General features: G+C 36.4%; 1 protein-coding gene and 1 long non-coding RNA gene across 7 annotated transcripts in view; one reads left to right on the top strand and one right to left on the bottom strand.

Annotated features, from left to right (window-relative positions):
- LOC149112989 (uncharacterized) overlaps window positions 1–6,489 on the top strand; it is a 79,892-nt gene extending 73,403 nt beyond the window's left edge. The window contains exons 3-4 of one of the 2 annotated variants that reach the window (XR_016206871.1): window positions 2,360–2,394; window positions 2,534–6,489. The gene's annotated coding sequence lies outside the window, so the exon portion shown is untranslated. The remainder of the gene's footprint in view (window positions 1–2,359; window positions 2,395–2,533) is intronic. The other variant, XR_016206872.1, reaches the window with a different exon arrangement.
- On the bottom strand, window positions 2,720–11,426 carry LOC149112988 (uncharacterized). Of its 5 annotated transcripts, XR_016206877.1 has the most exons (6): window positions 10,610–11,426; window positions 8,651–8,687; window positions 8,373–8,456; window positions 7,861–7,984; window positions 5,288–6,062; window positions 2,720–4,534 (listed from the first exon to the last, which is right to left on the bottom strand). It is a non-coding gene; the product is annotated as an uncharacterized LOC149112988 (long non-coding RNA). The 5 variants fall into 5 exon arrangements; XR_016206876.1 differs by lacking the exon at window positions 8,651–8,687 and having other exon boundaries at window positions 7,887–7,984; window positions 8,085–8,456; XR_016206875.1 differs by lacking the exon at window positions 8,651–8,687.
- Window positions 11,427–14,609: the final 3,183 nt, after the last annotated feature.

The raw sequence follows: 14,609 nt of genomic DNA, 5'->3' as shown, positions 1-14,609 counted from the left end.
TGATTTGAATTGTACTAAAATTCCATACAGATATTACTTTAATAATTTGGAAATCACTGTTAAAGGTTTTAAGCCAACCAATTCCAAATATTCATGTCACTGGTATCTGTTGCTTGAAAACTAAAGTTACAATTTCACAGTTAATTGATGCTCTTATACTCATCTTCTCGACTCTGCTTGGGGATTTCAATATTGATCTCATGCAGGTAAATTCAGGGCAAAAGGCTCTAAAAAAATATCTTATAACAGACAGAGGATACACTCAGTTCATTAACCAGTTTACTACTGACTACCATACACAGATAGCTCATGTTTATACCAATGTACCACAATGTGTACAATCAGCAGGTACTCTGGAGTCTTACTACAGTGATCATGACCCTATTTACCATAAACACCAGCATATAAGCCGCACCATGTTGCTCAAAATTTTTGCATCAAATTGGGGATGCGACTTATCTGCGAGAACATCTGGACACCATGCTGTAAATTTGCATAAATTAACACCTTTCAGCGAAAATTTTACAGTCTGTATAGATCTGCGTAGCAAAATAATAAGAAATTGATAAAATTATACCACAATACGCATTGATCATTACTTTTGCGAGTTTGGCGACTCCTAAAAGAGCCGTTTTTGTTCATGTTAATCATCTATTAAACCTTCTTCATTACAAAAGCTTTTAATCGGTTTAACGTTGCCTTTCTTGAGTAGCTGAATGTCACTCGGTAGGGAATCTCCATTCTGCCAAAAAGATGTTTAGTCTTGCCGATGGCCGCAGACCATTTCTTCATTACTAAGCCTGCCAGGTTACTAAGCTATGGACAAATGAATCGAAAAATTCATATTCTTGTATGTAGATTCTACTGAGAAACGGACAGGAATGAAAAATACTGCATTAAAAATGCCAGAAACTAGAAAGATCAGATTTATGTCTAAATTGGATTTTCATACTATCTCAGTGCTATAATTATAGGTAAGAGTTTTAGTACTCTCTGTTTTAGTGAGTTAATATGTGGTTTGACATGTTCAAGAAATGCATGTACATGTAAGACATCTTTCTCAGGACTCCACTTTTGATTTACTTTACTTTCTTTCCAAATTTCTTTTTTCAAAATTTAAGTTGCCACACTTGGGGTGTGGCTTATCTGTGAGTGCAGCTTATACGCCGGTGTTTACAGTATATTTCCATGAAAGCTGTTTGAATATTTCCGTGTATGAATCATATTAGATCGTTATTAATATGTATTTTAGCTGAAAATGGAAACTTAAGGTGGCTGAACACAGTTTTTGATACCTGTGTTTCATTCACCTTTTTCTTTAAAACTCTTGATCTCTCGGTCGCCAAAAATGGCGGCAAGCAAGTTAACAACACGAACTTCGGTTTTTCGATGGTTAAGCTGATGTATGTGCCATTGCCATGGTAACATGAATAAATATAAACAGGCCTTTAAACTCGGTTTTGTTTATTTGGAGAAAATCTAGTACTTAGATTTTCTTTATAATTTGCATGTAACAAGCTTGTAACGATTCTCACAACTTAACACCATTTTGCTAATAATTTAACAGAGAGATCTTTAATTATCCCTTGTTGAAGGTTCACTGGAATATCTAGAATTTCCTTTGTTAAAGTTCAGTTATTTTCAATTCTCCAGTTACTTATTTCCTAAAGTATTCTCGTGCCAAATTTTGTGAAATTCTAATGTGGTTCTCGAGAAATAGGCGTATTTTTGAGAGTACAATTTTTTATTCAATCGCAATTTTTTGACTTACTACGCATGCGCTGCATTTGACTGGTTTCTTTTGGTGACAAAGAAAAAGCTGAGAATTGCTGAGTTCTTTGAACCATTAACTTTTTTACCATATCTTTGTAATAAAAGACTAAAGCCGTCAATGCACTGCGTTCAATTGAATAGAGAAAAATAGCACAGATAGTGCGGGTGTTGAGTAAATAAAATGATCGCTCTATTGACGGCATGTTTGTTTTTTCCAATCCTTGTGTGCACGCTAAATTGCGTCAGCAAAAGCACGCGTGTGTTCGGCCACCTTAACATACCAAATAAGTGCATGTGTCTAAGTGTATCACGCAACTATTTAAATCACACTACAAAACAGTCAGAAAATTTATTGGTAGAAACAAAGAATGGTTTGAATTTACTGTGCTATTCATGTCCCTAAATTCTCAGTCTTCATAGAGATTCGACATCACATGTAACTCTTCCAAAATTTTCAGAAGCTGTACATAACTTACAATACATTTTTTTTTTCAGGTTAAAAGAATTATTTTAGCTTCAATGTTTCTTGAGGGAGAGCATGACATTATAATTTACTGGCATTTTCTCTCTTATTAACCCTTTCCAGAAATGCAAGAAATATCACTTGGACACCTTAGCTAGGTAAGCAGCTTTTTCATTGGGGGAGAGGGGTGGGGGGAGAGAAAGGGAAGCAAATTAAAGATATACAATATTTTTTTCTGCATATAAACATTTATACCCTTTTAAAATGTGTCACTATTATATTTATTGTGTATTGCAGGTGAAGCAAGTTGTACTATTGTGCATCTGCATACAACCCAGATGAACACTGCAATAACAACCACAGTATAATATGCAAGTGACAGTAAGCAGATGTTAATAATATATAGATTTAGGCCAGCCTAAAAGCGGAGCTCCTCAGTTATTTTTCGGAATGTAGTTACTAATGAAAATAATCCAACATGTATGAGGTAAATTGCGAATGATTTAATAGTTTCAGCCGGAACTAGTATTACTTCAGCAGATCGAGGTGTAAGATGGTGTGATTATGAAATATAGAGCCACGATTTCAAGGATTTCTGGGAAGCTACCAAAAATCTTGATCACATAACAGAACTGTCTTCTGTGCTTTTTGGTGGCATTTCTTGTTCTTTCCTACCTTATTCAGAAAGACAAGGCATTGTCATTAATCATTATATTCTTCCTTAGTTAACATGGGGACTCCCACACAAAAGAAGTTTACACATTTTTGTTGTTGTGGGGACTGATTGAAATGCAGTGGTTACAATATATTCAGTCCCTGAATCTCTACCAAATGAAATCTCACAAAAATACCAAAACAGTATACATATGTGAAAAGTTGGAAAGTTTTGTTTTCTAACTTGTCCCCAAAGATACATTTAGCTATCTTCACTATTGTATGGAGTCTCCTCCTGCTGGAAGGGTTTGCAATAAGCAAAATCACCCTCGCATGAATGGTAATTACGATATTTTTTTTTTGCTGATCATGAATACTTGCATAGGCTTCTAATAATAATTTTATTATTCAATTTCAATGTGATTTGTTCTTTTTCTCGACTGGCATTGTGGACTACAAGAGCTGCGATTGGGTTCCATTGATTAATTTTGCTATGATTAAATTATACCAAGAATTATCAGTGAGCTAAGAGGAAGTTATATTATGTACATGTATTTTGTCTGCACTACACAACCAAATGTACTCAAAGGTTATGAGGCATAGGTACATTTGTCAGAAGAGCCCAGCATATCCAAGATATGTTTTGATTGACACATCAATTAAGATAATTTACAGCAAAATGGATAAAAAATACATCAATATCCTACATGCACCAAAGCCAGACATGGGGTTATAAGGCAATCGTTTAAACAACAGATTGAAATAATTTATAAATTAGAGAACACTATTTCTACAACAGAATGGAACAAATTAACCTTATCGGACATTGCGAATGGCAAGGCTGTCTGTAGAATGTCACAAATTTCTCAACCCTTTCTTTCTACAAAAATGCTAATCCTGCAACTTTGCTTAAGACCCAGTTCTCCATTTCGTGTTGGCAAAATATCAATTTATGCCATGTCCAATGCAGATTATCACAAAATTGATTTAAAAGCTCAATAAATATCATTTTAAAGCCAAAAAGCCAATTATTTAAATAAACCATGAGTAAATTATCTCTAAGAAAAACTGATTAAATTAACAGGCACTTAAAAATAATTAGTTAATATGTGTTTCTTAATAATGTAATGCAGTGTATCTGTCACAATGTTGCAGCTATGATATTACTACAAACAGGATGGGTTGCAGAACTGAACCTCCAAGTCAGTTTATTCAATGAACTTGGTGCAGAAATATAATCCCATCAAGTTGTCTGTAAATACAGAGAAACCAAACAAAGCATTACAATCATAAGTAATGAATTACTAAACTCTTTTACATGTACTGTATGAACAGTGTATGTTCCATTAATATTGGGGATCTCTCAGAAGCTGCATCCATGATAAATTAATTTGTTCCCAGATGCATTTGTTTATAGAACTTTTCACAAATTAATATCTCTGTCATAACAGTGACCTCTGTGTTCTCCAACAATTAGCACACAAGAAAAATACACTCAGTAAGATATTGTTTACAATAAAAATCAATGCCTATAAGCAATCATAAGGACCTTAAATTTATATTACCTCATTATTGCAATGTCCTCCCCAACGGTCATATTTGTTCTGTGGGTCCAAACTTGAGCAAGTAGATTCTGCATCGTACCTAGGAATTGCCGTTAACAGTAAATTAAGGTGGCCTGACCATATCTCATCTATATCAAGCAAGGCGAGTCGATCCTTGGGGGTGATAAAGAGAAATCTCTGGAACTGCCCCAGGAAAGTACGCGAAACGGCCTATACCAGCATCGTCCGACCCAAATTGGAGTACACAAGTGCCTCGTGGGACCCACATTACAAAAAAGATATTTTAACCCTGGAGAGAGTTCAAAGGAAAACTGCTCGTTTTTGCCTTCAAAACTTCAACAACACAGCAAGCGTGACAGACATGCTATCTGACTTGAAATGGGACACATTAGAAACAAGACGAAAGAAAAACAGACTGACTCTAATGTACAAACTTAGTCATAACTTAATGGACATAACCACAGAAGAACACTTAATACTAAACAGTGAAAAAAGAACACGCAACAGCCATGCTTTTAAGTATAGGATGCCAAAAGTATCTAAGGACGTTTTTAAGTTTTCTTTTTTTCCTAGATCAATAACAGAGTGGAACCTACTGCCCGCTGACTTAGTAAATTGCAAGTCATTATCTGATTTTAAGTTAAATTTAGGAAAACACGTGAAATGAGTAAAGTAAATTGTACTTAAGAATTATTTTTTAATTATCCTTTTTGTCTAGCTTATGGATATGTGCATATATGTTTGGTACAGTTGATGTGATGTCTTGCGGGACTTTATCAACTAAATAAATGTAGATGTAGATGTAGATGTAGATGTAGATGAAATATCTCACCAGGCCATGGTTGCTTTGAAAACCTTTGATGTTTTAATACAGGCTCCCCATCTGTAACCTGTTCATATATTGACTGACAGGAACAGGCATGTAATTCCTTTCTTTGATATACAGTGTACTTCATTGTTAGCTGTTTACTGAGTGTTAGTAGTGAATCAAATGCTAGGGGTTGGTACTCCAACTTTCACTGTGGCAGGCTCTGCCCTGAGATACAAAGCAAACTTACATAACTGTTATGAACTTCGCCACTTGCTTTCGAGAGCAAATGCAATTTGCTTCAAACAAGCAACTGGAACATTGAGGGTTACAACAATGTGCACAGTCCCAATCACAGGGTCATCCAGGCTGTTTGGTTGTACATATAACTGTACAACTGTATATGAGTTCAGCTTCCAGAAGAAAATCAGAGTTTGTCAGGATAAATACTGATGTTCTTGCCTACTCAATGAATGAATGTGCAGTTCCAGAAGATATTGATCACACCCAACACCCATTCACGGCCAGTCTTTAGAAATTCCAAATTAAAGTATCAGGAATCAAGAGCTCTAATAGAGAAAAAACCTCCATGTGGGGTATGAATCTTTTCTTGAAGAAAACAATGTCTGAGAAATCATTAATTACAAAATAATGTTTAAGAAACATCTTACCTTTCAGAGAATTTTGTAATCTACACTGTCTGGCCAGTTCATATACATGTATTTGACAAGTTGACACTGGGCATGTTTGTAAATTTGTGCACTTCAACATCACATTACTATGTAGTAGCACTGGCCAACTAAAAACAAACAGCATAATTTGGTTAATTAATATACACTGTACATTATTAGGTTGAACTATTGGTGTAGATTGTTGCACATCAACAGATACAGAAACTATTTGCACCTGAATCATAATGAGTGAAAAATCGTGCATGAGACATTTGCATGTACATGTAACAGCCCTCCACCTCAGAACCATCACAGATATGATACATTTGATATTTTTAAACTCTCTGAAATTTCAGATTATTCAAGATTAACATATGCACATACATCATCTGGGGCAACCCTAAAACACTGAATTTGGAAACCGAAATCCGGAATCCAGAATCTGGAATCCAGAATCCGGAACCAAAAACCAGAATCTGGAATCCAGATATTATGAATGATGATAGAAATAATTCACTTCAGCAATGTCTAATAAATAAATATGAGCAAAAATCATTTTGTTGTTATTTATTTTCTTGGCTTTACTTCAGCCACAGACTGTAATTGCTAAAAAATTATTGACTAGTTCTGAACAACCCTTAGCTATATATCTGGCCCCGTTGTTCAAAAGCTGCATAAAGCTATTCATTCGGTACAACACTATCCAGTCAGGGTTACTGATTTTTTGGGTGGATAGAGTTACTCATAGCCTGCGAGCAGGCTCTAGTATCTGTCTCTATTGTCTGAGCAGGCTAAATAGGTGTCTAGTGTTTTTCTGCATTGGCATGTCACCAAGAGCCTTCATGCGGCTTTGCCAATCACACCCCCAGCCCAAACACGAGAGCCTGCTCATAGGCTAAGTTACCCATCTTTTGTTCAAGCTGGCCCTGGTGAGAGCCGGGTTCTTGTCTAGATCAAATTGCTCTGAGAAGACTGGTGAGCAGCACATTAACAACAAGCTATTATAGGCTATTGCAGTGAGTTTCTGACAGTCTTTTAGCATCTTTGAACTGCATGTGGTCTGATCTGTCAGCAAGTGAGAAGCAGACGGAAGTAAGTGTGCAACATTTCTACAAATTGTTTTAATATGATGGCCGCCAAGAATATGAAATGCTGATTTGTCACAGTATGTGTGGAAATTGTGTTAATCTGGAATTGGTCTCGTATCTGTTGGAAAAATCAAATTTCATATTTAGACCAGACGGGTTAGCCCTTGGACTTCGAAATTGGGGGGCGTGACCGTCAATGTACAGGGGGCTGCCACTGATGGATATCCTGTTCTCTATGACATTTTCTATCTTGTTCAGTATGTACTAGACATAAAGGATAAATTTATACTTCCGGTAAATTGAAGATCACTTATTAAACAAAATGGCAATTACCAGCAAGCTTATTTTAGACACTCTCAAGGTGCTTGGAGTAAAATTAAGATGCACTTTACTGAGATTCTCATAATCATAGCCCTCACTAAAAATAACGGTTGCACAATTTCAACAGACGGGGAATTTTTGTTTCAAAAAAGGTTAAGTTTGAGGTCCTTTTTACTTGGCAGCTTACTTTTTACAGTCGAAAAGCTAAGCAAAACAATTTTCGCGTACTTGAAGAACTTATTTTCTTTGATTTGCGGATTCCGGTTTCCAGTTTCTGGATTCCGGTTTTTGGTTCCAGATTCCGGATTCCGGTTTCTGGGTTTTAGGGTTGCCCCATATTTAACATATTGTTTGCTTCACATTCAGTTTACACATGGCTGTTATCCAGCATAGGCAGACTGATAAGTTTTCCTTCAAAAATATATTGCAACAACTATTGCATCTTTCGTTACCTATTCTTGTGATGAAATGACACAAAATTCAAGAACAAGAAGTCATGAGCATAAAACTAACTTACATGGTAGTGCTTACAGTTCCTCTTACCATCTGCATATGCTGTCCATAAACTGATGCTGCCTGGACAATGTACTCATTATTTTTCTGATCACACCTTTTAAAACGTCACTGTTATATAATTTGTCCTGAAAAAGCAATACATGAAATGTTATGCCTTTGGCACTCACCAAATGCCTTTACAAGATGTATAATGTACACCATATCAACATTCACAATTCTCTTTACTTTCATTGTAACTCTTTTGTGTCATTTTCCCTCACTTGAAGACAGGACTTCCACATTAGGTTATAATTGCCTCTGGAATCTCTATGAATTCACAGGGAGTGATAACAATTAAATCATGACTAATTTTAGCAAAGGAGGCATTCAAATGCCAGATTTTAATGCTAAGTTTATACAGTAACTTTACATTACTCTTCGTACATATATATAACCTCTCAATTATTGCACCTATAGACTGAAGGTGTGCTGGGGGAAGAAATGTTCTAAACTCTCTGAACTTTTCCCCCTTACCTGTAATAGGATGACTATTATGAACTACAGTTTGTAACCAACACCAACATCAGGTTATGTATACACATGTATATTTGTTGTCATCTGTAATCATAAAAAAATAAAAATTTAAAATCCCCCATAAAGTTCACACTCAATAACACTGCTACATGTAGCGCTGTTACTGAAAATCAATTTAAGTGAAACTGTTGAAACAGCTCTGCCAAAATTTTTCCTAGCAGTTAAGGCAGGATAACAGAATATACATGTAGCACACAGCAAAGGCTAGAGATACTCACATGTTAGTTATCAGTTAGGATTTGGTGAGCTTCTGTGCTGTAGGTATGGTGGAAAATAATAGATTATCAGAAATGAAGGTTCCTGAGACATTTTGACAGCACTGAGAGGAATTAATATATAAATTCACAAAAGAAGGAGAAGTTCTTGCCCTGTCCAGTTCTCTGTAATAAAAATATCATTTACATGAGTCATTTGTAATATGTGGTTTGTGTTTAAAGCCGATATAATGCACACTCTGATTTGCCAATTCCAGTGCATTATTTACATTTACATGGTATACCTCGGTAAAACCATAAAACATTGCGTGGGACTAAAATAAAAAATATAAAAAATAAAAAGAAATGCCTAATTCATAACAATTTAAAATACTCAACACTAAAACGAATGTAATTCTTTACTTGAAAATTATTCTCCCGTAATGCCCATGGGCCAATTACAGGCAGGTTAAAAAGTCCTAACACAAAGTAAAAGGAAATTAAGAAAACTATTGCTTTTTTCCGGAAAATTGTAGCAACTGAAGACAATGATGGAACACTCTGAGAGTGCATTCTATCAACCTGATGAGATAAAATTTAAGGAGAATAGAGAATTCACGAAGTTATATCACAAACAAATTGGTACAGGACAGGAGAAAGGAAACTGTACAGCCAGGAAGAAACTGAAACTTTCTTCGACCAGCAAAAAAGTATGCATGCACAACAAAGAAAACAGTCAGTGACATTCATTTAATAAGTTAGTAAATAAAAAATTAGTGTGAAGAAGAGAGTAAAGAGAGAGAGAGAGTGGAGATAGGAGAGCACTCTCTCCAACTAAATTGTGTATATATGTATGTAAAAGTTCTTCTTATTACTGAGAAATGGTCAGGGCAAGAACTTCTATTACACTGTTCAATTTACCGAGTCAATTAGTACTATCTCACTTTTTTGGAACATTTCCATATTAAGTGTAAATACCGCATTGGGGAATAACCTCTTATTAACAAAATACGGTCCATGTACCCCCCACCAAAAGCAATGGCACAAATAACATGAAGTAGCCAATCAAAATCAAAGCAGAGCTTCATTTGCAGACAGGATTGCCATGCATAATCGTCTACTCGACATTTTGGACTATATAAGCATTTCACCAAACCGAACTTATTGGACAGACAACAAAATAAAACGAGGAAATCTACATTATAAACACAAGATGCATATCACTACATCTGAGCTCGAGTATCAACAGCAAATCCCTTTTCAGTGAACGGTGACCGAATAAAAGAGAGGGTAAAGAAAATTCGTTTAAGCTTGCGGTGTTAAAGTTAAAAAATTATTCACGTTTAAATTTGAATATTACTGAGAGTCTGTATTTTTGCCGACGGCTTAATTTAGCTATTCAGTCATTTCATTGGCAGTAGCCAATTTAACCTCGGAATTCACAAAAGCATTTCGCCAAACCGAATAAATTGAACTAACAAAACGAGGAAATCTCCATACTTTGTAATCACAATATGCAAATATTCACATAGGAACAAAAGTAAATTTAGCAAATCCTGTTCCCTTCGGCTTAAAATGGTTTGTAGACCTTTCTTCGTTCAGTTTTCAACAACAGAAGAACAAATTTTAGCAGTCTACGAAGCGGCAGTGCTACCTAAATCAGAGAAAACTTCAAAACTCGCCCGGCCGTGTTTACAAGTACGATTTTGGTTAAGCTTATTTTTAGATGTGAGGTTATAAGCTTAAATTGACGACGAAAATCGATAGAAAACATAATTTGTTTACAACTTACAGCAACCTCCAAAGCGACCCACGTGTTATTGTTTAGAGACGAGCGAAATTAAAACGATGCAATTTTTAAAATCTCTTACAGCATGGCTTCAAATAAGGAAGACTTTTAATGGATTCCAATTGAAAATAAGCTTATATCGCCGAGGAAACTTGTTAATTTTCATACCAAACGCAACAACAAAAGTCACTTACCGCAAGTTGGCAATTCAGTTCGGCCAGTGTAAATCTTCCAGGCAGAAACTTGCAGCAAAAGTTGTGAAGACTAAACTGAAGTTATATTTTCGATAGATCAACGAATCAACCACTTCTTTCCGCTACGTTTAGTGTTTTGCAATTTCTCTAAAACACTCGGGTACGTTTGATTTCTCTTATGTTCATCACCTGACCAAATCAGGTGACTTTTGAATTTTCTTGCACGGCTGCACAGCATCACGTTCGCGCGAATTTTGAACTTGGCCATGGGGAGTTCGGCAGTCTTCTGGATCAATTTGTCGGGTACTTTCGCCTCCTTTCTGTAGCCCTCGTTAGCTTTGGTTCACGGCATTGTTCGGTATTATTTCACCTCCTTTCTCTAGCCCTTGACTAGCTATAATTCACGGCATTGTTCAGTACTGTTTCGCCTCCTTCCCCAGCGCTGGCCCTCTCAGTCTTTTTCGCGATATTCTTCGCTACTTCTTTGCCTGTTAATTCTTGCTTTCTGTCTTTTGCTTCAGCGTAACCCTGTCTTAAAAATATTAAATCAACCTCCGCTATCGTTTTTCTTTAAAAATCCCGCCAAGAAAAATGGCATTCACCCGCTACCAACTGAGGGTGCATGTCTCTGTCAACCTATTAGTTGGAGTATGGCCGCCATCTTGCGCGACTCCGTCGTCGTCGTCGTCGTCGTCGTCGCCGTCGTGCGTACGCGCCCACGAGCAATACCGCTAGCCATGATAACCATGAGAAAATCAATTCATGGGTTTCCTTTTCTCCCCTATATGGGTATGGGGCTCCGCCGGAGCTCCGCTATTAACAACAACATTACTGATACTATACATGTTTATCAGCTTCCAAAAATAATATCAAAAGTATCATTAGTAGAAACTGTCTTTAACAACACAAGTCACCCTTAAAAGTTCATGGAATTAATGGATGTGGAATTCTCCTGCTTACAAAGGGAATAAGATGCTTTCAAGACTTAAGTCAGCTGACACTTGAACTGTTGAAACTCATTGAAGAGGCAGAGGGCCGACTTCAGACACAACTTAAAGCGAGATTCAATTAGTCCTGACCAGCAAATTTATTTGACTTTCCATAGGAGGAAGGTAAATTCCTAAAGATAAACATAAGACGAATTAATACAAATTACTAACGGAAGACGGCAGAAAACTAAGAGGAAAATACAAAACAGACGATGAACTGAACGGCTTTACCAAAATGCTGGCAACGGGGTTCTGAGAACCAAGAAGTTAGAAGTGTACCGGACGATAAACTAGCACTAAATGAACATGAAGGAATAACACAAATATATACGCAACGAAATTTACATACGACGCGAGAAAAAAAAAAGCGTGCAGATTGTGAAAAAATACATTAACATACGGAACAAAAAAGGACACAAAGAAAACACAAAATATGGAAAACACGAGATATAGAAAACACGAAATAGCCGCAACACTCATTCTTTGCAAAAGACATTGGTTACAAGCATATAAATTAAATGGCTTTCCAAGCTGCATGTATAATAATTATTACAGAGGTGGACACACTTTAAGAACTTTATCCATGTATGTTTCTTAAAGTCAAGAATGTCAACAAGTGAAATCCATCTGTCTAACCTTAACTCAAGAAATGAACTTATAGCTTTACAGTGGAATACAGAAATTACAGTATATAACTTACAGAAACTTAAAATCAGCAGTTCTATATCATGTTCATATACATGAACATACACATGTAGAGTATCACAATCAGTCTTTATATCAGTACTACAATTAATTGAAACTACTAGCTCCCATCATAAACTGGAACACAAAAGTTGAATGGTGGTAATCTGTTTCTATTAATAAAATACAAATCTTGTGATGTTTATTTGAAGTAGTAGCTATCCTAACTGTGCCAGTTTATACCTGTTGAACTTCCATTCAGTTCTTAAAATGGTGATTATCATGCTGTACTACTTCTACTACATGTGTGTCCTGCTGCTGTATAACTCATTTATAACTCAGCAAAAATTGTATAATCTGTGTGTATAGGAGACTGTTGGCTAGAATGTCTCCTCTTAGCTTTTATGTGCTACATATATTATGGTAGTCAGTATTTCAGTAGACTTACTAAGATAGAAAATGCTCCTAATATAATAAAAGCAGTGTTCATCTTGATCTTTGTTGTTGCTCTCTGTTGAAATCTGCTTTCAATTATGTAATAAATAATTATTTATAATTTATAAAATAATTTTAACAGAGAACAAATTAAGTGCGCTCGTCTCCGGATTAAGCGGTCCAGGTTTGAGCCCTGGCCGTGGACATTGCGTTGTGTTCTTGGGCAAGACACTTTGTTCTTACAGGGCTTTTTTCCACCCCTGTAAATGAATGAGTACTGGCGAACTTAATGCTGGGGTAACCCTGCAATGGACTAGCATCCCATCCATGGGGGAGTAGAAATACCCCTACTGTAGTCACTGCATGCTACAGAAACCAGGATAAGCTCTGCCTGGTGGGCCACTTGGCCTGTTTGCAGACTTGACCTTTACCTAAAGGGTGTCAATAAGCAACCACTGGACATCTGAACCCATGCATCAAAGGATGTTTATTTTGCTGTTTTTCACTGCTGTACCAAGAAGAACTCCACAATGATCAATTCCTCTTCTCTTTTTATCCAACTAGGTTTTCTACATTCATCCAATTCATCCATGAGCTGGCTCACAGGCATCTTTAATTTATTGTTATCCTCACAATACAAGGTTAGTGAAAATTGTTCACAGGTCAGTGAAAAGTCAAGGATGTTTTTGGTTTCTGTCGAGTGTAAACTCTGTAACTTCTCTTTATGTAGATAGTCATGTGTAAAATAATGTTTCTATAAATCTTAGGTTGATGGGGTACAATGTTGATTTGATGGTTAATGCCAGAATTCAAGGGACAGAACACAGCAATCGTTCCATACATTGGACACAGCAGTACTCTGTTCTGAACAGGGTCAATGAACCTAACTTAGACACAACAAGACCACAGAAGAATGAAGAATGATCATCGCGGTAAATTTTCCAATTTAAGCAATTGGAAAGAAGAAGCCTGAAAAAAATCAGGGCTTCAACGGGATTCGAACCCGTGACCTCCACGATACCGGTGCGATGCTCTACCAACTGAGCTATGAAGCCACCCATTGGGAGCGACGTCAATTAATTGAGTTCATTTCTTTCCGTAGGAGTAAAATGATGTGAAGTATATATGAAGTAATTCATATTTGAACTGTGGTTGTAGATGAAAGTGAAGAATGATCATCGCAGTAAATTTTCCAATTTAAGCAATTGGAAAGAAGAAGCCTGAAAAACGAGATTGGAACCCGTGACCTCATTCTTCACTTTCATCTGCAACCACAGTTCAAATATGAATTATTTCATATAATTATACTTCAAATCATTTCACTCCTCATGGGAAGCCTGATATGAACTCAATTAATTGACCTCGCTCCCAATGGGTGGCTTCATAGCTCAGTTGGTAGAGCATCGCACTGGTGTCGCGGAGGTCATGGGTTCGAATCCCGTTGGAGCCCTGATTTTTTTCAGGCTTCTTCTTTCCGATTGCTTAAATTGGAAAATTTACCGCAATGATCATTCTTCACTTTCATACTTTCTGGTGTTAACATGAGGTCTGTATAAGGAAAGGCAGCTAAAGCAATACATGTAGCTTCACTGTTACTTAAGGTCATTAGTAACACAATCTGTTGTCACTCCTACACCCTTAATGTATACCATTACAACCTGTGTTCTATGATCTGCTAACAAACTGTTTATTTATTTATTGTTTTAATAAAATAAAATAACATTTTTGCAAATTAAAGTTTCTAGCTAGTTGAGTTGAAAATCTTCAACCTCACCCACAGTAGATCAAGTTAAGAAATTCGACAGGGAGGAGGAGTCTCAAAGACTGAGGGTGGTAATATTACTGATGTAGCTATACACAGTAGTGAACATTTTAAAGTGATGCTCTCATTT

The sequence above is a fragment of the Orbicella faveolata genome, unplaced genomic scaffold (assembly GCF_042242905.1).
Source record: "Orbicella faveolata isolate gen_17 unplaced genomic scaffold, um_ofav_v1 contig_17, whole genome shotgun sequence".
NCBI lineage: Eukaryota > Metazoa > Cnidaria > Anthozoa > Scleractinia > Merulinidae > Orbicella > Orbicella faveolata.
Note: the sequence above shows the minus strand (reverse complement) of the source record. Positions and strands in the feature narration are given on the sequence as shown.